General features: G+C 36.5%; 1 protein-coding gene across 4 annotated transcripts in view; it reads left to right on the plus strand.

The window, feature by feature from the left end:
* RFX3 (regulatory factor X3) overlaps positions 1-24,217 on the plus strand; it is a 346,378-nt gene that overhangs the window by 193,454 nt on the left and 128,707 nt on the right. The gene's annotated exons all lie outside the window — the stretch shown is intronic.

Raw genomic sequence — 24,217 nt, forward strand, 5'->3', positions numbered from 1 at the left:
ATATTGTCACCCTGCTTATTTAACTTATCTGCAGAGTACATCATGAGAAACGCTGCGCTGGATGAAGCACAACCTGGAATCAAGATTGCTGGGAGAAATATCAATAATCTCAGATATGCAGATGACACCACCCTTATGGCAGAAAGTGAAGAGGAACTCAAAAGCCTCTTGATGAAAGTGAAAGTGGAGAGTGAAAAAGTTGGCTTAAAGCTCAACATTCAGAAAACGAAGATCATGGCATCCGGTCCCACCACTTCATGGGAAATAGGTGGGGAAACAGTGGAAACAGTGTCAGACTTGATTATTTTGGGCTCCAAAATCACTGCAGATGGTGATTGCAGCCATGAAATTAAAAGCCGCTTAGTCCTTGGAAGGAAAATTATGACCAACCTAAATAGCATATTCAAAAGCAGAGATATTACGTTGCCAACAAAGGTCCGTCTAGTCAAGGCTGTGGTTTTTCCAGTGGTCATGTATGGATGTGAGAGTTGGACTGTGAAGAAAGCTGAGCGCTGAAGAATTGATTCTTTAAACTGTGGTGTTGGAGAAGACTTTTGAGAGTCCCTTGGACTGCAAGGAGATCCAACCAGTCCATCCTAAAGGAGACCAGTCCTGGGTTTTCATTGGGAGGACTGATGCTGAGGCTGAAACTCCAATACTTTGGCCACCTCACGCAAAGAGTTGACTCATTGGAAAAGACCGTGATACTGGGAAGGCTTGTGGGCATGAGGAGAAGGGGACGACAGAGGATGAGATGGCTGGATGGCATCACTGACTTGTTGCACCTGAGTTTGGGTGAACTCTGGGATTTGGTGTTGGACAAGGGACGCCTGGAGTGCTGTGATTCATGGGGTTGCAAAGAGACAAACATGACTGAGCAACCGAACTGAACTGAACTGAATGAAAGAAATTAAAAGATGACATAAAAAAATGGAGAGATATTCCATGTTCTTGGGTAGGAAGAATAAATATTGTGAAAATGACTATGCTACCAAATGCAATCTACAGATTCAGTGTGATCCCCATCAAATTACTAATGGCATTTTTCACAGAACTAGAACAAACAATTTCACAATTCATATGGAATTGTGACAAAAGATTCATATGGAATTGTCACAAAAGACCCTGAATAGCCAAAGAAGTCTTGATAAAGAAGAATGGAGCTGGAGGAATCAACTTTCCTAACTTAAAATTATACTACAAGGCTACAGTCATCAAGACAGTATGGTACTAGGCACAAAAACAGAAATATAGACCAATGGAACAAAACAGTATGCCCAGAAATAACCCACGCACCTATGGGTACCTTATTTTTGACGAAGGAGGCAAGAATATACAATGGGGCAAAGACAGCCTCTTCAATAAATGGTGCTGGGAAAACTGGACAGCTACATGTAAAAGAATGAACTTAGAGCACTTCCTGGAGAAGGCAATGGCACCCCACTCCAGTACTCTTGCCTGGAAAAATCCCATGGACAGAGGAGCCTGGTAGGCTGCAGTCCATGGGGTCGCTAGGAGTTGGACACGACTGAGCGACTTCACTTTCCCTTTTCACTTTCATGCATTGAAGAAGCAAATGGCAACCCACTCCAGTGTTCTTGCCTGGAGAATCCCAGGGACGGGGGAGCCTGGTGGGCTGCTGTCTATGGGGTCGCATAGAGTCAGACATGACTGAAGCGACTTAGCAGCAGCAGCAGCAGAGCACTTCCTAACACCATACACAAAGATAAACTCAAAATGGATTAAATACCTAAATGTACACATGTTCCCTATCCTATACATTTAGGTCTTTAATCCATTTTGAGTTTTATCTTTGTGTATGGTGTTAGGAAGTGTTCTAAGTTCATTCTTTTGCATGTAGCTGTCCAGTTTCCCACACCCATGGCAGATTCATGTTGATGTATGGCAAAACCAATACAATATTGTAAAGGAAAAAAAAAGACCTAAATGTAAGACCAGAAACTATCAAACTCTTAGAGGAAAACATAGGCAGAACACTCAGTGACGTAAATCAAAGCAATATCCTGTATGACCCACCTCCTAGAGTAAAGGAAATAAAAACAAAAGTAAACAACTGGGACCTAATTAAACATAAAAGCTTTTGCTCAGCAAAGGAAACTATAAGCAAGGTGAAAAGACAACCCTCAGAATGGAAGAAAATAATAGCAAATGAAATAACTGACAAAGGATTAATTTCCAAAATATACAAGCAGCTCATATAACTCAATACCAGAAAAACAATCTCATCAAAAAAGTGGAAAAAAAGACCTAAACAGACATTTCTCCAAGAAGACTTACTGATGGCTAACAAACACATAAAAAGATACTCAACATCGCTCATTATTAGAGAAATGCAAATCAAAACTACAATGAGATATCACCTCAAACTGGTCAGAATGGCCACCATCAAAATGCCTACAAACAATAAATGCTGGAGAGGGTGTGGAGAAAAGGGAACACTCTGTTGGTGGGAATGTAAATTGATACAGCCACTGCGGAAGACAGTATGGAGATTCCTTTAAAAACTAGGAATAAAACCACAATATGACCCAGCAATCCCACTCCTAGGTGTATACCCTGAGGAAACCAAAACTGAAAAAGGCTCATGTATTCCATTGTTCACTGCTGCACTATTTACAATAGCTAGAACATGGAAGCAACCTAGATGCCCATCGACAGATGATTGGATAAAGAAGTTGTGGTACATGTACATACACAGTGGAATATTACTCAGCCATAAAAAGGAACATATTTTGAATCTAGTAATGAGGTAAGTGAACCTAGAACCTATTATACAAAATGAAGTAAGTTGAAAGAGAAAGGTAAATGTCATTTTCTAATGCATATATACAGAATCTAGAAAAATGGTACTGAAGAATTTATTTGCAGGGCAGAAGTGGAGAAACAGACATAGAGAATAGACTTATGGACATGGGGAGAGGGGAGGAGAGGGTGAGATGTATGGAAAGAATAACATGGAAACTTACATTACCATATGTAAAATAGATAGCCAACAGGAATTTGCTGCATGGCTCAGGAAACTCAAACAGGGGCTCTGTATCAACCTAGAGAGATGGGATGGAGAGGGAGATGGGAGGGAGGTTCAAAAGGGGGGTATATTGTATACCTGCGGCTGATTCATGTTGAGGTTTGACAGAAAGCAACAAAATTTTGTAAAGCAATTATCCTTCAATAAAAAACAAATAAATTTTAAAAAATAGGCAAAAAAAGATAAGCAAAGTTATAAACCTTTAGTCAAGGTATTAAGAAAAAAAGAAGAGGACTCAAGTCAATAAAATCAGAAGTGAAAAAGAAGTTAGAGCTGATACCACAGAAATACAAAGGATCACAAGAGACTACCACTAACAGCTATATGCCAATAAATTGGGCAACCAAGAAGAAGTAGACAAATTTCTAGAAATGAACAATCTCCCAAGACTGAAGTAGGGAGAAATAGATAATATGAACAGACCAGTTACCAGTAATGGAAAAATATGTACTGTAATTTTTAAGAGTGATTTTTAATCTTCTGACTTTCTGACTTTGTAAGTATTGTATAATAGGGATTAAAGTAGAATTGAGTCCCACATATGAAATTGAGTCCCACATGTAGTTTACATGTATTTATTGGATAATTTTCTGGAGATCCCTAAACTGTCCATCTTTAAAAACAAAAATGCAAACCTGTCTATAAAACCATTGATTCAACTCCAAATTAGTCATGAGCCATTTTTGTGACCCATATCTTTACATTCATCTTTGGCTTTAAAATATTTTTTGCTTTGCTAATGTAAAAGTATTCTTTACCTAAATAGTTATCTAATCTAATATGCTATTAGTGCTTACTGGGCCCCATGTCTTTATCTCTTTGGAAGAAGTCTTACATGGTAAACTGTTTTTTCCCCTACCATTCCAATGAATTTTATTCTTTAAAATAGCATATGGGTGGAACTACTTAACTGAGAAAGTTGTGAAGAAAAAACAGAATGCCTTTATTTAGGAATGGTATGAAAACTGAACTTTCTTGTTCCTTTGACTATCACCTTCTTCTCTTTATGTTTTCTTTCTTCCCTAATGTGCCATTTGCCTGTGTCATTTTTTGTTCTTGTTCGTTGGCAACTCAGCGCTATTGAATTTTAGTTTGTGCTCACCTTTGTAGCTCAGCTGGTAAAGAAACCACCTGCAATTCAGGAGACCTTGATTTGATTCCTGGGTCAGGAATATCTCTTGAAGAAGGGATAGGCTACCCACTCCGGTATTCTTGGGCTTCCCTGGTGGCTCAGATGGTAAAGAATTTGCCAGTGGGAGACCTGGGTTCAATCCCTTGGTTGGGAACATCCCATAGAGAAGGAAGGGAATGCCTACCCACTCCAGTATTCTTGCTTGGAGAATTCCATGGACAGAGGAGCCTGGTAGACTACAGTCCATGGGGTTGCAAAGAGCCGGACATGACTGAATAACTTTAATTTTAACTTTTACTTCATCAAATCCTTACTGAGAATTTACTATGTGCCAGTCATTGTGATAGAGGATAAAGAAGAAACAGATATTGTTCCTCCCTTCATGGGACTTACATACAAAACACAATTCTCCCTCTTTCCTCTACATCAGAACTAGCCTTGTCTTTGCAGGGAAAGTACATCTTGTACTAAGATGTAAGTGGATGACAAAATAATGACATTTAAATTATAAACTACAGTGCTTAGGAATAGGCAAGCATTATTAGATCAGAGGGATCGTTCTCCCTTGTGAGGTCCCATGCAAAATCGTCAGGCAAGTGGAAAGTAGATTTAGATGTGCTTTCCCAGCAACTGTTAAATTGACTGCAATCTGCCTTACCAACAGGCAGGGGCAACTTGGTAAATAATACCTTTTGTTTACTGAGTGAAAAGCCGTAGAGACATCAAAGAAAATCAATTAAGGAAATAAGATCCCTGTCTATCATCCTGATAAGACCACCTGTTAAAATTTTGAGAAGGATATTGGTTCCTAGGTTTACCACTACAATTCCTCTTATTTGTATATCATGGAAATTGGTATTTTGAGGAGAGCAGGACAGGTCAATAATTTTAAAAATCACTTTTAATAAGAAAATAAACTTTAAAATTTTAGACAATGGATGGATTTTCTTTTTAATTAACTCATAACATTGTTTTGATAGTTCTAACAAATATCTAATCATTGTTCCATGTTATGTTATTTGCTTTCATTTCTTTCTTCTCTATTTTTCCTTTCCTTTAATTTGTTTTCTGATTCCAAAACTGTCTCAGTTCCATGAGAATTAAAATCATTATCTTTCATATTCACTAAACTTTTTTCTTGCTTTATTTATTCCTTCTTTTTAAAATTTTTACCCAAGAGCTATAAGTAACATGCTTTGTTAAAAAGGATTCAAATAGTATGGAAGCATGCTGACAAAATAAGTGAAGCTTATTTTATTGTCAGTCTTGTCACTGAGTACCATTGTAAGTTTTCTTTTATCATATCTTTAAAAAAATTACATAATTCAGCCGTGCATCAGCTCAAAATTCTATAAACTGATTTCAAAGTATGAATTATTTAATATTTCTAGACCATGAAGAGTTTTATAAATTTAACATACTATGTAATCAATTGCATTTTTAATTAAAGGAAAAGGTAAATAGTGCAATAATTTATTCAGTGGAATCAAGAATGTTGATTATTATTTTACCAATATACTGTATTTGTTTTTAAACATTGTAGTCATTATAGATAAATTACTGAAAGAACCTTGGCTATTGTATATATCCTGGCCTCTTGTGAAATAGATTTTGGATTCTAGTATTTGATACCAGTTAATACGCTCCTACTTTTCATTAGGTGATTTACCCAATGATTTTTAGGGTTTATGTTCTTTTGTATTTGTGTTTTCAATTTACATTGTACCTTAAATATTCAAACTTTTTCAGGAAGAGATAGCATTTTACTCCCCAAAACTTAACATTTAACAGGAAATTGAAGATTTTGGTTGGCATATATGACTTAATTAAGGAGTATTAGTGGAAATACAGGGGAGGAAGGGAGAAGTGATTCTGAATGTATTTTCGTTTCCCCGGGAATCCTGAAACCTTATGGAGATGGAAAGTAGTAATAACAATTGCTTTGGAGTCTATCTGGATTAGTTTCCTACTGCTGTATAACAAATTACAACTAACTTAGTGGCTTGAAACAACACCCATTTATTATCTCATAATTACTGTAAGTCAGAAGTTTGAGTGGATGCAACTGGGTTCTCTGTTTTAGGTCTCAGAGGACGGAAATTAGGGTGTCTGTCACACCACAGTTTTATGTAGTGGTCCTAGGATTCATTCATTTTCAGACTCATTCAGGTTGTTCAGTTCACTTCACTTCAGTAGCTCAGTCGTGCCCGACTCTTTGTGACCCCATGGACTGCAGCACGACATGCTTCCTTGCCCATCACCAACTCCTGGAGTTCACTCAAACTCATGTCCACTGAGTCGGTGATGCCATCCAACCATCATGTCCTCCATCGTCCCCTTCTCCTCCCGCCTTCAATCTTTCCCAGCATCAGGGTCTTTTCAAATGAGTCAGTTCTTCACATCAGGTGGCCAAAGTATTGAAGTTTCAAGTCAGCATCAGTCCTTCCAAAGAATAGTCAGGACTAAATTCCTTTAGGATTGACTGGTTGGATATCCTTGCAGTTCAAGGGACTCTCAAGAGTCTTCTCCAACACCACAGTTCAAAAGCATCAATTCTTCGGTGATCAGCTTTCTTTATAGTCCAACTCTCAGATCCATACATGACTCCTGGCAAATCCATCGCTTTGACTAGACGGACTTTGTTGGCAAAGTAATGTCTCTGCTTTTTAATATGCTATCTAGAGTGGTCATAACTTTTCTTCCAAGGAGCAAGCATCTTTTAATTTCATGGCTGCAGTCACCATCTGCAGTGATTTTGGAGCTCAAGAAAATAAAATCTGTCACTGTTTCCATTGTTTCCCCATCTATTTGCCATGAAGTGATAGTATCAGATGACATGGTCTTAGTTTTTTGAATGTTGAGTTTTAAGCCAGTTTTTTCACTCTGCTCTTTCACTTTCATCAAGAGGCTTTTTAGTTCCTCTTCGTTTTCTGCCATAAGGGTGGTGTCATCTGCATAACTGAGGTTATTGATATTTCTCCCAGCAATCTTGATTCCAGCTTGTGCATCATCCAGCCCAGCATTTTGCATGTGTACCTTGCATGTAAGTTAAATAAGCAGAGTGACAAAATACAGCCTTGACGTACTGAAGCCTGGCTTAGAGAATTTTGAGCATTACTTTGCTAGCGTGTGAGATGAGTGCAATTGTGCGGTAGTTTGAGGCTAAGTCAGTCTGAATTTTAACAATTGTGCCATGTAACACAATCACAATAGATATCTCTCATCGCTTTTATAGGTTACAGGGATGCAGGTTTGGAATCTGAGAGATTTTTAGAAATCTGCCTACCACATCACTTTGAAAAATAGCATCAAACTTCATAATAGGTGCTCATAACCAGTGACTTAGGGTAAAGCTTATAACTCACGTATGAAAGGACATTAAAGAGGCCTAAATTTAAAAATGAGATTTTTTTTCTACAAAGGATATATGGTGAGATTATTTTGTTTCTGGATGGATAGACTCCGTATTATGCAGAATTCATTTCTTTCCTAAACAAATGCACAGTTTCAACATAGTCCAACTAAAACATCCATCAGTGTTTTCTTAAAATTTGCGAAGCTAATCTTAAAGTTAATGGAAAAGAATATATACAAGAATAGCCATGGAGGACTTGTTCTACTAACCTTATAAAATGCTACAAAGCTATAGTAATAAAAACTGAATGGTAACAGACCAGGAGTAAATAAACAAATCCAAGTAAAAATGAGAACTTGGTTTATGATAAATATACTCTTTCAAATAAGAAAAAAAGATAATGCAGTAAATACATTGGTGCAAATAATGCAATGGTGTTGAGAAAAATTGGTTATCTGTTTAGAAAATAATAAAGATATACCTTTGTCTTAAAACCTAAAATATATTCTAGAACTAATCAGTTTTAAAACTTCAAAACCAATAGAAACAAAAGCCGGATAATATTTTTTCATAATCTTAAAAGGAGGAAGATCATCTTATGTGGAATATAAAACATCACAAGGTTTATAGGAAAAATGTTGATATATTTTGCCAAGTAATAGTTAACAAACACCATAAGTAAAGTTAAAGGAAAAAATATCAAGTGGATTGCAATAAAAATTTTATCATGTTTATTAACAAGATTCTGTAAATCATTAAGGGAAGAGAGTACAATAGCTAAATCGACATAGGATATGAATAGGCTGTTCACAGAACATGAGAACCCAATGGCCAGTAAACATATGGACAGGATCAACTCCATAAAATGTTTGATTAAAACTTAGGTGTATTCTTTTTTTATAGTATTTTTTATAATAGAGAAAAAGTAGCCTGAATATACATCAGTAGTGGAATGGTTAAGTGATGTAGCTGTGCTATAGTTACTGTGAAACCAATAAAAATGGTTGTATGTGCATATACACATACATACATACATACAAACATACTTGAAAAGAGCTCTGAATATATCATTAAGATGAAGAAAAGTATATGGCAGGAAAACACATTCTCTTTCACCTGATTCACATATGTACTATTGAACAAAATGGTATTGTATCAGATATATAAGTTCAGCTTTTTCCCTTATGTTTAGGTTGCACCCTGTGGCATATTCTGGATAGTGGGTTGTGAGCAAAAGTGGCATGTATTATGTGTGAGTCATGGTATTTAGGAGCCAGGATGCCACCTCTACAGTCTCTTAGCTCCTCTAAAGCTACATCAAAGACACACAAGTACAGAATGGCAGAGCCTTGTTAATCAAGGTCTCTAAAGTGAGCATGTGGATCGTGGGCTCCTTGTACCCTCTGTAGGTGGGTAACTTAGGATTTGATAGCTGTCTCTTGTAGCAAATAGTGTTGACTTTCCTGGCTAGTATGGAGACAAAAACATACATGAAGGTGAATTTACTGGTAGGATATTGGAGGAACACTATGAAGAAAGCTAGTGGAGATGATGGAATTCCAGCTGAGCTATTTCAAATCCTAAAAGATGATGCTGTGAAAATGCTGCACTCAATATGCCAGCAAATTTGGAAAACTCAGCAGTGGCCACAGGACTAGAAAAGGTCAGTTTTCATTACAGTCCCCAAAAAAGCAATGCAAAAATGTTCAAACTACCACACAATTGCACTCATCCCACACACTAGCAAAGTAATGCTCAAAATTCTCCAACCCAGGCTTCAACAGTACATGAACCAAGAACTTCCAGATGTTCAAGCTGGATTTAGGAAAAAAAGAGGAACCAGAAATCAAATTGCCAACAGCCGTTGGATCATAGAAAAAGCAAGAAAGTTCCAGAATAACATCTACTTCTGCTTTATTGACTATGCCACAGCTATTGACTGTGTAGATCACAAACTGGAAAATTCTTAAAGAGATGGGAATACCAGACCACCTGACCTGCCTCCTGAGAAATCTGTATGGAGGTCAAGAAGCAACAGTTAGAACTGTACATGAAACAGCAGACTGGTTTGAAATTGGGAAAGGAGTACATCAAGGCTGTATACTGTCACCCTGCTTATTTAACTTACATGCAGAGTACATCATGAGAAATGCCGGGCAGGCTGAAGCACAAGCTGGAATCAAGATTGCTGGGAGAAATATCAATAACCTCAGATACGCAGATGACACCACCCTTATGGCAGAAAACGAAGAGGAACTAAAGAGCCTCTTGATGAAAGTGAAAAAGGAGAGTGAAAAAACTGGCTTAAAACTCAACATTCAGAAAACTAAGATAATGTCATCTGATCCTATCACTTCATGGCAAATAATTGGGGAAACAATGGAAACAGGTACAGATTTTATTTTCTTGGCCTCCTAAATCACAAAATTAAAAGATGCTTGCCATGAAATTAAAGACGCTTGCTCCTTGGAAGAAAAGCTATGACCGACCTAGACAGCATATTAATAAGCTGAGACATTAATTTGCCAACAAAGGTAGGTCCATCTAGTCAAAGCTATGGGTTTTCCAGTAGTCATGTATGGATGTGGAGTTGCACCATAAAGAAGGCTGAGCGCCAAAGAATTGATGCTTTTGAACTGTGGTTTTGGAGAAAACTCTTGAGAGTCCCTTGGATTGCAAGGAGATCAAATCAGTCAATCCTTTTTTTTTTTTTTTTTAATTTTATTTTATTTTTAAACTTAACATAACTGTATTAGATTTGCCAAATATCAAAATGAATCCGCCACAGGTATACATGTGTTCCCCATCCTGAACCCTCCTCCCTCCTCCCTCCCCATTCCATCCCTCTGGGTCGTCCCAGTGCACCAGCCCCAAGCATCCAGTATCGTGCATCGAACCTGGACTGGCAACTCATTTCATACATGATATTTTACATGTTTCAATGCCATTCTCCCAAATCTTCCCACCCTCTCCCTCTCCCACAGAGTCCATAAGACTGTTCTATACATCAGTGTCTCTTTTGCTGTCTCGTACACAGGGTTATTGTTACCATCTTTCTAAATTCCATATATATGCGTTAGTATACTGTATTGGTGTTTTTCTTTCTGGCTTACTTCACTCTGTATAATAGGCTCCAGTTTCATCCACCTCATTAGAACTGATTCAAATGTATTCTTTTTAATGGCTGAATAATACTCCATTGTGTATATGTACCACAGCTTGCTTATCCATTCATCTGCTGATGGACATCTAGGTTGCTTCCATGTCCTGGCTATTATAAACAGTGCTGCGATGAACATTGGGGTACTCGTGTCTCTTTCCCTTCTGGTTTTCTCAGTGTGTATGCCCAGCAGTGAGATTGCTGGATCATAAGGCATGTCTATTGCCAGTTTTTTAAGGAATCTCCACACTGTTCTCCATAGTGGCTGTACTAGTTTGCATTCCCACCAACAGTGTAAGAGGGTTCCCTTTTCTCCACACCCTCTCCAGCATTTATTACTTGTAGACTTTTGGATCGCAGCCATTCTGACTGGTGTGAAATGGTACCTCAAATCAGTCAATCCTAAGTGAAATCAGTCCTGAATATTCGTTGAAAGGACTGATCCCGAAGCTGAAGTTCTAATAATTTGGCCACTTGGTGCAAATAATTGACTCATTGCAAAAGACCCTGATGCTGGAAAAGATTGAAGACAGGAGGAGAAGGGGACGACAGAGGATTAGATGGTTGGATGGCATCACTGACTCGATGGATTGAGTTTGAGTAAGCTCCAGAAGTTAGTGATGGACACAGAAGCCTGGCATGCTGCAGTCCATGGGGTCGCAGAGTCAGACACAACTGAGTGACTGAACTGAACTGAACTGTTGGAGAAATGCATTTTGTCTTACAGTTGGTTAGTCATTATGTCCAGGAACAGAAATAGCTGGGAGTATGAGCATGAAGTGGGAGGAGCCTGGTGGGCTGCAGTCCATAGAGTCGGAAAGAGTCAGACATGACTGAGTGACTTAAACACAAACAGTCACATTTTACTCTGATTATTCTTTTTGTTTGAATCTTATGCAACTGTATTTATGTATAACTTCTATTGTAATAGTATTAGAATAAATGAAATATTGCTAAAAAGTAGGTGATACACCAAATTTCCTTCAAAACTAACTTGACTCTTGCTATGGTAGTATTATGGCTAATGTACTCATTTAGGAATTTATGTAAGTAATAAGTTGATACAATGAAGCAACTAATTGATTGAATTCTGTATGAAATGTAAAGTTCTCTAAATTGGAAAGCCTTTTGGTGGTCATTATTAAGAGTATGATTTATTGTGTTTGATATGTAGTAGAATATTTTCAAGTTTCATTTTTTGCAAACTGATTAATGGATTTTTATTTTTTGCAGAATCCACTATATTTTTATGTACTAGTTTTCTATAAAATTACTAACATTAATTTAATAAAGAGAACATTATGTTTCTACCTAAAGTGAAAAAAAAATATGTCCCTTGACATAAATGGAAGATAAACATAAAGGTGTGTGTGTGTGTGTGTGTGTGTGTTACTCACTTGGTTGTGTCCTACACTTTTGACCCCATGGACTGTAGCCCAACAGGCTCCTCTGTCCATGGGATTCTCCAGGCAAGAATACTGGAGTGGGTAGCCATTTCCTTTTCCAGGGGTTCTTACCAACCCAGGGATTGAACCTAGGTCTCCTGCATTGCAGGCAGATTCTTTACCATCTGTGCTACATAAAATGAAATACTTTATGATTTGGCTAAATGCTTTTGCTTGACAACATGCAACACTGGAGCATAATTTCCAGAATCAGAGGTGGTAAGACTGGAATGGGTGAATTTAACTCAGATGACCATTATATCTACTAATATGGGCAAGAATCCCTTAGAAGAAATGGAGTAGCCATCATAGTAAACAAGAGTCTGAAATGCAGTACTTGGATGCAATCTCAAAAATGGCAGAGTGATCTCTGTTCATTTCCAAGGCAAACCATTCAATATCATAGTAATCCAAGTCTGTGCCCCACCAGTAATGCTGAAGAAGATAAAGTTGAATGGTTCTGTGAAGACCTACACGACCTAATAGAACTAACACCCAAAAAAGATGCCCTTTTCATCATAGGGCCTGGAATGTAAAAGTAGGATGTCAAGAAACACCTGGAGTAACAGGCAAATTTGGCCTTGGAGTATAGAATGAAGCAGGGCAAAGGCTAGTAGAGTTTTGCCAAGAGAATGCACTGGTCATAGCAAAAACCCTGTTCCAACAATACAAGAGAACACTCTACACATGGACATCACCAGATGGTCAATATTCTTTGCAGCCAAAGGTGGGAAGCTCTATACAGTCAGCAAAAAAAGACCGGGAGCTGACTGTGGCTCAGATCATGAACTCCTTATTTATTGCCAGATTCAGACTTAAATTGAAGAAAGTAGGGAAAACCTCTAGGCCATTCAGGTATGACCTAAATCAAATCCCTTATGATTATACAGTGGAAGTGACAAATAGATTCAGGGGACTAGATGTGATAGACAGTGCCTGATTAACTATGGACAGAGAACCATGACATTGTACAGGAGGCAGTGATCAAGACCATCTGCAAGAAAAAGTTATGCAAAAAAGGTAAATGGCTGTCTGAGGAGGCCTTACAAATAGCTGTGAAAAGAAGGGAAGTGAAAAGCAAAGGAGAAAAGGAAAGATATACCCATTTGAATGCAGAGTTCCAAAGAATAGCAAGCAGAGATAAGAAAGCCTTCCTCAGTGATCAGTGCAAAGAAATAGAGGAAAACAACAGAATGGGAAAGACTAGAGATCTCTTCAAGAAAATTAGAGATACCAAGGGAATATTTCATGCAAATATGGGCACAATAAAGGACAGAAATGGTATGGACCTAACAGAAGCAGAAGATATTAAGAAGAGGTGGCAAGAATACACAGAAGAACTATACAAAAAATACCTTCATGACCCAGATAATCACGATGGTGTGATCACTCACCTAGAGCCAGACATCCTGGAATGTGAAGTTAAGTGGGCCTTAGGAAGCATCACTATGAACAAAGCTAGTAGAGCTGATGGAATTCCAGTTGAACAATTTCAAGTCATAAAAGATGATGCTGTGAAAGTGCTGCACTCAAAATGCCAGCAAGCTTGGAAAACGCAGTAGTGGCCACAGGAGAGGAAAAGGTCAGTTTTCATTCCAATCCTAAAGTGTGGCAGTGCCAAAGAATGTTTAAACTACCACACAGTTGCATTCATCTCACATGCTAGTAAAGTAAGGCTCAAAATTCTCCAAGCCAGGCTTCAACTGTATGTGAACCTTGAACTTCCACATGTTGAAGCTGGTTTTAGAAAAGCAGAAGAACCAGAAATCAAATTGCCAACATTCATTGGATCATCAAAAAAGCACGAGAATTCCAGAAAAGCATCTATTTCTGTTTTATTGACTATGCCAAAGCCTTTGACAGTGTGGATCACAACAGACTGTGGAAAATTCCTAAAGAGATGGGATTACCATACCACCTGACCTGCCTCGTAAGAAATCTGTATGCAGGTCAGGAAGCAACAGTTAGAACTTGACATGGAACAACAGACTGGTTCCAAATAGGAAAAGGAGTACATCAAGGCTGTATGCTGTCACCCTGCTTATTTAACTTCTATGCAGAGTACATCATGAGAAATGCCGGGCTGAATGAAGCCCAAGCTGGAATCAAGACTGCTGGGAGAAATATCAATAACTTCAGATATGCAGATGACACCACCCTTATGTCACAAAGCAAAGAAGAACTAAAGGGCCTCTTGATGAAAGCGGAAGAGGAAAGTGAAAAATTTGGCTTAAAGCTCAATATTCAGAAAACTAAGATAATGTCATCTGATCCTATCACTTTATGGCAAATAGATGGGGAAATAATGGTAGACTTTATTTTGGCGGGCTCCAAAATCACTGAAAATGGTGACTGCAGTGAAATTAAAAGACGCTTGCTCTTTGGAAGAAAAGTTATGGCCAACCTAGACAGCATATTAAAAAACAGGAACATTAACTTGCCAACAAAGGTCCATCTAGTCAAGGCTATGGTTTTCCCAGTCGTCACGTATGGATGTGAGAGTTGGACTGTAAAGAAAGCTGAGCACTGAAGAAGTGATGCTTTTGAACTGTGGTGCTGGAGAAGACTCTTGAGAGTCCCTTGGACTGCAGGGAGATCCAACCAGTCCATTGTAAAGGAGATCAGTCCTAAATATTCATTGGAAGGACTGATGTTGAAGCTGAAGCTCCAATACTTTGGCCACTTGATGCAAAGAACTGACTTATATGAAATGACCCTGATGCTGGGTAAGATGAAGGAGGCAGGAGAAGGGAATGACAGAGGATGAGATGGTTGAATGGCATCACGAACTCAATGGACATGAGTTTGAGTAAACTCCGGGAGTTGGTGATGGACAGGGATGCCTGGCATGCTTTAGTCCATCGAGTTGCAAAGAGTCAGACATGACGAGCAACTGAACCGAAAGAAGGAGACCTTTTCCTTGACACATCAGGATGCGTCAAAGATCATTGAAAATGGAATAAATTCTTAGCATATGTTTTGTAGTCATTTACTATCTTACCTCTGTATCACTAGTAGTATTAATCCCATATTTGCAGAAACACTGGTATTTTAGAAAGAATTTTAAGATTGGATTCATAATCAAATCACTGTTACCTGTCAGACCATATCTTTCGGTTGTCACTATATGTTGTACTTATATCAGAATTTATAAAATGGGGCAAAAATGCCTATCACCTTTAATTCATCTTAGAATATTTGTGAGGAACAAATGAAATAATATTGCATGTCACTATTAATAGTTTCAGTGCTGGTTTAACAATCATATATAACTAAGGAATTCTGCTCTTTTATGTTACAGTGCTTTGTCTGCCAATGCTTAAGTTTAATAATTTATTCTGCTAATTTCATGTACTCCTCCCAAAGGGGATCAACATCTTTCCTATCTTGTAAATATGCTTTATTACCATAGACACTCGGTGCACATATGAGTTTACACCTATGCAGTCTCACCATAGAATACATTCAAAATACATATTCTAATGGTGAGTCTCGAGTTGTGAAATGTATTTTGTGCAGTTAGATTTTCTGATGTGCTGCTTACATTTATTGATATTCTAAGGTTCTATAGATTCTGTAGTAGATTGACTTTTTACTAAGACTGAAGCAGTCTCCCATTCCAAAGTCTTCTAATATGGCAGTGAGATTGGTATACTGAGCTCATTTGCCCCATCAGGTCACCAGAGTGTTATTCACTAAATTTCTTCCCCTAGAAATTATTACTTAGTTTAGTAGGATCTTATTGGTCTGTCCTGCTGGGCCCCAAGGAAAATAATGTTTAGTGTCGTAATCATGACAGAAAATGTTCCTCACTTGTAGGAAGTAGTTGTTACTTTGTTCTTTTTGAATCACAAAAGTAGGTTTATATATTTTATGAAATATCTATCAAATTTGTTATTGAGAAATCCTTATAAGCTGAATCTTCTCTTAGCCACATCCCTGCTCCCAGAAACACTTCCACTCTCGTCTTCGGGAACTTGCTTCACCTTTACCAGGTAACTTCTGTTCTTTGAAGCTAACTAGGTATTTTGGGGGGAGATAGATGGTAGGCAGTTGGGGTGATTTATTGAAATAATTCACTCCCTATTGATTCTCTCATTTTCATGTGGTCAGAAGTGTAAGAAAGTGAGCCAGGACCTCAACACTGTATTATTAGCTTTCATATGACTCTCTTTGAAGTCCAAGTATAATAATGATTTTCATAATAAGTTTAATTTGCCTGTAACAATCATATAATTTTAGTAAATAGTTCCTATACATTTGTTTACCTCTAGTCCTGTTGATGAAGCAGGCTTCGTGATGTTTGTTGGATCTGAATGTGCTAGAAGCATCTTTTATTTACATAGTCTGCTATAAGAAAAGTATATCCAAAAATGTGAGTGTTTCAGAAAAAAAAAAAAGTGCTACATAGTTTTTAAGGGAGATTCAATTAACACAGGAAGAGTGAGTATCCTATTTAAATTTTACAGTGTAAATGAACAGATTCCATTTTCTGCATAAAATGAACTCTGTCATTTAAATAAACAATATCCTGTTTTCCAACAGTTCATGTTCATCACATTCTTTGAAGTGGAGGCTACCAGTCTTAGAAGATAAAACAGGAATTTTATAGTTATCATTGAATATCCCAGGAAGAACTTTGGAAATTAACAGTAAACATCTAGGGAAACTGCTTGGTCTCAGCAAACATAAGGAGAATATTTAAGTAGTAATTTTTTAACCTGTCCTGTCACTTAACCATGCTTTTTGTTCACCATGATCTTGTGATCAAAATGTATAACCATCCGGTACCTGCAGATGAACTTTGAACATTCATAATATTTGTGGGATTCTTTCTTGGCAAGATTTATTAAACACCTCTGTAATATATGATTACTTTTTAATTTTAACCAAGACTGAAAACAATGGTTTTAGGTTTTTGATTTCTGTTCCTATAACTATGCTTCTAAAGAAATTGTTGTTGTTGCATCTTTTGGAGGCATCTTTTTGATTACAGTCCTAATGCTGTAGTCATTGAACTTTTTGACTATGTTTCCACAGTCCCTTCAATTCCCTACAGTTTTCCTCATCCAGAATTATTGATTTAGTTCTTTCTGTTTTCTCACAAGGTGGCTTTTCTAATTAACTCTCTGCTGCTACTCTGGATGTCTTACTTCCCCTCTGCCCTTTTATTAATACCTGTTCCAGTGTTGATCTTTTTCTTTCTGCCTCACTTTTGGTCAGTCACATAGCAGTCTCTAAGCTGTTCTAATATCCCGTTTTTAATCTTCTGAGAGCTCTTTCATATCTCTTGTGGGTTTATTAAAGTCATTTTAATGCAGTTTTTGACAGTTCTCAGTACTAAAGTTAGACGTTTGGTGCCAGCCACATGTGTAAGGAGTGCTTTTATACAAGAAAGGCAATGAATATCTTGACATAATAAAGACATTTTTACAGAGACTAGTATTATTCTTTACTGTCTAATAAGCTTAGCAATTATAAATGATTTCATTTACTGTTGAAAAGAATTGCTGTTTTGAAGTGTGATTCATTTTATTTTTCTTGTAGCACATCCAAAACAACATATTGTATAAATTTGTCCTCAAAATATACTAATTGATTCTGTTGAACCAGCACATTTTCCTGTAGTATGTAGTTTGTTTTGGTATTCACTTCTTTTTATAAACAATAAGAAATAAAAAGGCAGTAAAATAAGGAAAGGCATTTGTCACACTACATTTGAATAGTAATGAGGTGCTTCCATTTAAGTGTGTATTAGTAAGAGTATTAAGTTGCTTAATTCATCTAGTGTATAAATGTATCTACATTGTTACATATATTTATATTTGGAGGATTTTTTTTTCCCTTCAGTTGACAAAAAATGGATGAATTTCTTGTACAGAATGTTATGGTTTCACTTCATTCCCACCAACATTCTGGTATGTATTATGTAGCCTTTTAAAAATTAACCCAAGGTCATTTTTATTAAATAAACAATTAATTGTAGAAATTGTTGGTTTATTTCTGTTAATTCCATCTCTTTTCAATATTTTTACCAATTTGTTGTTTATTAAAATTCAAGTGGTGAAAATTATTTGTTTATCCTCTTTGGAAACACTTCTGAGAATTTATCTTGGAAATACAATAAAATTAAGAGAAAATTAATTTCCTGTAGGGTTTTTTTTAATCATCTTCCTTTCCCCTGAGGACTTGGATAGGGTAGGCAGTAAAATGTGACACTTTATAGATTTCACAGAGATGGATGGAAAATACTGTTACTGGGAATAGTAATAACATGCTTACAGGATGTTTGTTTTCCTTTCTTTCAGCATTGCTAACCTGAACAGTTCCTGCACTGCGATTGGCAAATAAAATAGAAAATGAACTTACAAAAGATAGCAATTTAGTAAATATTTGAACAGAAATTAATGTTTAACAAAAAGATGGTATAAAATAATATTTGAACAAATTTGAGATCACAGTTAATTACTTTTGGAAAAAGAAAATAGCATGCAGCTTCCTTTTAAAATTTTACCTTTGGTCTTTAATGACACATTAAAGGGCATTAAAAGTAATCACATCAGTTCACTTTGGAATCATGAGCATTTCTTGGTGTTTTTTTAAGAAATGAATATATATCCACATTTAGAAGATATTATAAACTGTGCAAATATTCACTGAGCATTTCCTTTGCTAGGTACAGGGTGTTATTTAATTATTATGCAATATATATAGTATAAAGGTGTTGGGTTTGGGGAAATGTATCAAAATATACAAAATGCTCTACATGTGCATTTCCATCCTGTGACTGGATTTATAAGTCTCGATAGAGGTATTTTGTAGATATGTCTCTCTTCCTAGATCTGAATAATTTTGAGATAGGAAGGGAGCATTTCTGCACCTCTCCAGTGACCTTTAACTAATGATAGAGCTCCACTTTCCCCTCCCTCACAAAGGAAAGACAGTCAAATAACCCTCAACTAAAAATTAAAAGGACTTTAATTTTTCATTGGTGAAATGAGACGTACAGAAATAAGGTAGTTATTTTTCCTTTCTCCTTTCTTTTTCTGCCTTTTTACTCCTCTTTTACTTCACTGTCATTATACCTTGAAAAAATACCTTATCAAACTGTAGGCAATTCCATTTCTCATCACTAATTTGTTTCAAGGCCTCTTCAGCCTAGTTTGTAATGATTAGTCTGGATAATAAGGAAAATTGTGTTACCTCCAATATATGCTATAATTCATTATTTTTAGTGTTTTTCTATTTTCTATTAAGTAAATAGGTCTTCTGTTTACTTCATCAGTTCTTTAACTTGGTAGATAATGCAAAGAATTATGCCCTATTTTTACACTGTACAGTTAAGTCTCAGTGTAATCAAGAGCCATATTTATGTATTGATGTCTTAGATGAGTTAGCCAGCATCTACTCAGAATTCTTTTCTAAGACTCATGACACTTTGAGTTTATTTCTACTTTAATTGTAGAATTTCATGATTTGAAGGAACTCTTGATGAACATTTATTGTACATATTTATGGCTGAAACCAAGTGGAATATAAAGATGAAAATTACACAGATGTAGAAGACAAGATTCTTATTTCAAAGTATTTAATAATGTCTCTCATTATTCAAAATGTATTATAATTATCATATATGCCTTATGACATGCTTTGTGTTTGTATTTAGTAGCTTTGGATTCTCACAAAAATTCTTTTTGACAGAGTAGATATAGTTTTTCTTTACACACAAAGAAATTATTAGTTAAAAAAATGAATTGACTCTCCCAATATATAAACAGCAAGTGTCAGCATAAAGACCTAAAATGAGTTCTCCTATTTCCAAATTAACTGAATTTGCAACCATTCCATATTGGCCTCCACAAAGGAAACTAGTTAACATTCGATTCTTTCAGTTTTTGCTTCATGTTATTTTGAAACTGTTGTTAGATGCAAAGACATATAGGATGTGTTATTAATTCTTGATAATATTTTGATTAAATTTCCATCCTTTTCTTTGGTAGTATTGGTTGTCTTGAAGTCTACTCTGACTGATGTTAACATAGCCACTCTTTTTTGTGATTGGTGTTTGCTGAAGGCTGTCTTTTTATATCCTTTTATTTTTAACCTGTCTTTGTATATTTAAAGTGTGTTCTGGTGGAGAGTATATAGTTAGAGTTTACATTTTTACCCATTATGACAATCAAGATTTAAACTGAGTATAATTTCTTTTGTGCTATTTTTGTCATACTTACATTTTATTTCTGCATATGTGATAAGCCCTGTTATATACATATTGTTATTTTTACTCTGCACAGGCAGTTATCTTTTATAGAAATTAAAAGATGAGAAAATAATCAAAATTACCTTACCTACAAATTTACCATCTAATGCTCCTCATTTCTTGTGTAAGTCCCCTTTTCCATCTGAAATTGTTTTTCTTTAGTCCAAAACTCTCTTTTGTGTTTCCCTTCACTGGAGGTCTGCTAGAGCAGAATGAATGATCTTAGTTTTTGTTTAAGAAAGGATTTTCTCTTCATTTTTGAAGAATATTTCACTGGTTATGGGATTCTTGATTGAAGTTTTTCTCTCCCTGCATTAAATACATGCTATTTGATTATCTTAGGCTTGTATTTTTTGACTGGGAAGTTTTCAGTCATTTTAATACCTGTTGCCTTGTGTACAATGTATCTGTTTTCTATCTGCTTAGGAATTTTTCTCCTTTAGCACTGTAATTATAATGCACTTTACTGTGGTTTTCATTTGTCTATACATTGTCTTGAATATTAAGCTTCTTAGATCTGTGTTTATAGTTTTAATAAAATTGTAAGTTTATACCACTCTTCCTTCAAATATATTTTCTGTTCTTCCTCTTCTGGGACTATAGTTACATTGTTTAGACTACTTGATATTTTTCCACTTTTCTCTGTTCTTCATTATTTCCTTTTTTCTGTTCTCCAAATAGTTTTTATTCCTGGGTTTTCATCTTAACTTATCTTTTCTTCTGCATTATGTAATCTCTCTATTCCATTGAGCAAATTTTTCATTTCAGATACTGTATTTTTCAACTCCACAAATTTGACTCAGCTCATTACGTGTTCTTTCTTTCTTACCATATTTGCATCTTCCTTTAAATCTCAAGGCTATTTAGAATAGTTGTTTTAACATCTCTCTGACACTTCATATCTTTCATTTCTAGATTTGTTTCTATTGATTGATTTTCTTCCTCATTAGCGATCACATTTTCCTGCTTCTTCATATGTCATAATTTTTTTTTTTTGAATGCTGGACACTGTGATTCTTATGGTTTTATATGTCTGGATTTTTGGTATCTTCCTTTACAAGTGTTAAATTTAGTTCCATATAGGCAGTTACTTGTGGATATTATCAAGGCTTTTCTTTTAGATTTGTTAGGATGGACCTAAAGTAGTTTTTGAGACATAGGAGATGCAGGTTTGATCCCTAGGTCGAGAAGATCCCCTGGAGGAGGGCATGGCGACCCACTCCAGTATTCTTCCCTGAAGAATCCCATGGACACAGAAGCCTGGTAGGCTATGGTTGATAGGGTTGCAAAGAGTTGGACACGACTGAAGCAAGTTAGCACGCACGCAATTTTTAGTTTTATTCTAGATGTAGTTTAGTCCTTTTATCAATACTATGGCTCTTCCCTCTGGTGTTTCTACAGAGTGTCCTAGCTGTTCAGTAAGGTCATGACACTATGGATGGTCAGAACTTATATATCTCTGTCCCTGCACATGTGCAGCTTAGTATTCGGCATCAAGGGGATCTCTACAAACATTTCTGGATCTATTTCTCTACCTAACTTCCTTTCTGATACTGTCCTCAAACTTCAGGTAACTCAGCCTTCCCCAGATTCAGTATCTCCTCACCTCAGTGAGGTCATGATCCTCTGCTTTGTTTCTCCATTCCTCCTCTATATTCTGCATCCTGGTCTCCAAGATCATCATAGGGTTCTCTGCATTTGTTTTCCTTCTGTTAAGGAACAGAATCGCATGATGCCTTTTTGTTGAATGACTGAAAATACTGTTTTACACATTTTGTTTACTTTTCTACTTGTCTACAGGGGGAGGGCATTTCCAGTAGTATTTACTCCATCGTGGCCAGAAGTGGAAGTCCTTTCATATATTGAGATATATAAAATACAGATGTGAATTCATAAAGGATGTTAGTCATTTCTTCTCTCCCATCTCATTTAATGTCGCTCAGTAAAGTAACCATTTTTAGAAATTTAGTGTGCATTCTTCTATCTTCCTTTATATATTGAAGCACATTTGTATGCACATGTGCCCATATATGCAGATATATACGTAAATCAAGTTACATTGTAAGTCTCTGGAGAAGGAAATGACAAGTCACTCCAGTGTTCTTGCCTGGAAAATCCCATGGAGAGAGGAGCCTGGTGGGCTACAGTTCATGGGGTTACAAAGAGTTAGACACAACTGAGTGACTGAGCACACACTGTTAAGTATTTTTCAGCAACATTTTCACTTAGCATATGTCTTAGAGATCCTACTAATATAGTATATATTAATCTTAATTTATTCTTTTATTGGGCTTCCCTGATGGCTTAGAGGGTAAAACATCTGCCTGCAATGCGGGAGACCTGGGTTCAATCCCTGAGTCGGGAAGATCCCCTGGAGAAGGAAATGGCAACCCACTCCAGTACTCTTGCCTGGAAAATCCCATGGATGGAGGAGCCTGGGAGGCTGCAGTCCATGGGGTCGCAAAGAGTTGGACACGACTGAGCATCTTCACTTCACATTCTTTTATTATCAACCATATATACTATAGAATGATCTTCTATATTTAATTATTCCACTTTTATAGTCATTAAGGCTTTTCCTTCTTATTGTTCTTATAAGCTGTATTTTTAAAAATAATATTGTACAGCAACTCTTCATATGATGAATATTTCTGTAGAAGAAATCACAAAGGTGTCGAACAGTTTGCCTGTTGGTAAATTTCTTTCCCAAGCAGTTTTTACATATTTATATTACAACTAAAACAGAAGACCCAGGGGTTTTAAAAAAATGGTTGATTTCAGATCTAGGATAGATCTGGGAATTAAGAAAGATTACTGTGGTCATGAAGGCACTGCTGTGTGTGTGCTGTGCTTAGTCGCTCAGTCGTCCAAATCCTTGCAACCCCATGGACTGTAGCCAGGAAGCTTCTCTGTCCGTGGGGATTCTCCAGGCAAGAATACTGGAGTGGTTTGCTATGCCCTCCTCTAGGGGATCTTCCCAACCCAGGGATGGAACCCAGGTTTCCCGCATTGTGGATCCTTTACTGACGGAGCCACCAGGGAAGCCCCCATGAAGGCACTACCAGTAGTCAAAGGTGGGACAATTGTAGGGGAAAAAAACGATTGCTGTGTTAAATATATATATATATATATATATATATATATATATATATATATATAATATGTTCAAAAGCTGAAAATCTTAAGGGATACAAGCAAGATCAAACTGAAAACAACACTGGCCACCTTGGGGAGGGAGCTAAGGGAATAAAATCATTATTCCGAGTAGCGATAAATAGTGAAATCATACATTTATCCTGTTCTTCCTGTACAAACTTTAATTCAGAGTAATCAAATACTAATAAGAATTCTTTTATAGAATTCTGTTCATAAATGAAGAGAGAATAGCAGAATCAGATTACCACAAGTTTGAAGCCTTTTATTAATTAAAGTAATTGCTACAGAAAATGATGATTAGTGATATCCTCAAGTAAACATTTATAGGAAACATTGTAACCAGTGAAACCAGCTGACAACACCTGAAGCTCTTGATGAAATAATACTGCAGAATGAGAGACAACCAGCTGTTTAATGGCAACTTATATGATTCAATAGTACACAGCTTTTTCAAAATTGAATCTGATCAGGGTTCCTAATCTAACTATTCATTTATAGGAAATATAGAAGATAGAGGAATTTATTAAGTGACATCTCAGGGATGCTATTAGGCAAATTTAGCATTCTAGAAATTCTAGTAGATAACTGATCTAGTTTTTTCAGTCACAAATAACTAACAGCCAAATATAAAAAGGATGGGAAACTGTTAGAGACTAAAAG

The sequence above is a fragment of the Bubalus kerabau genome, chromosome 4 (assembly GCF_029407905.1).
Source record: "Bubalus kerabau isolate K-KA32 ecotype Philippines breed swamp buffalo chromosome 4, PCC_UOA_SB_1v2, whole genome shotgun sequence".
In the NCBI taxonomy this organism is placed as follows: Eukaryota; Metazoa; Chordata; class Mammalia; order Artiodactyla; family Bovidae; genus Bubalus; species Bubalus kerabau.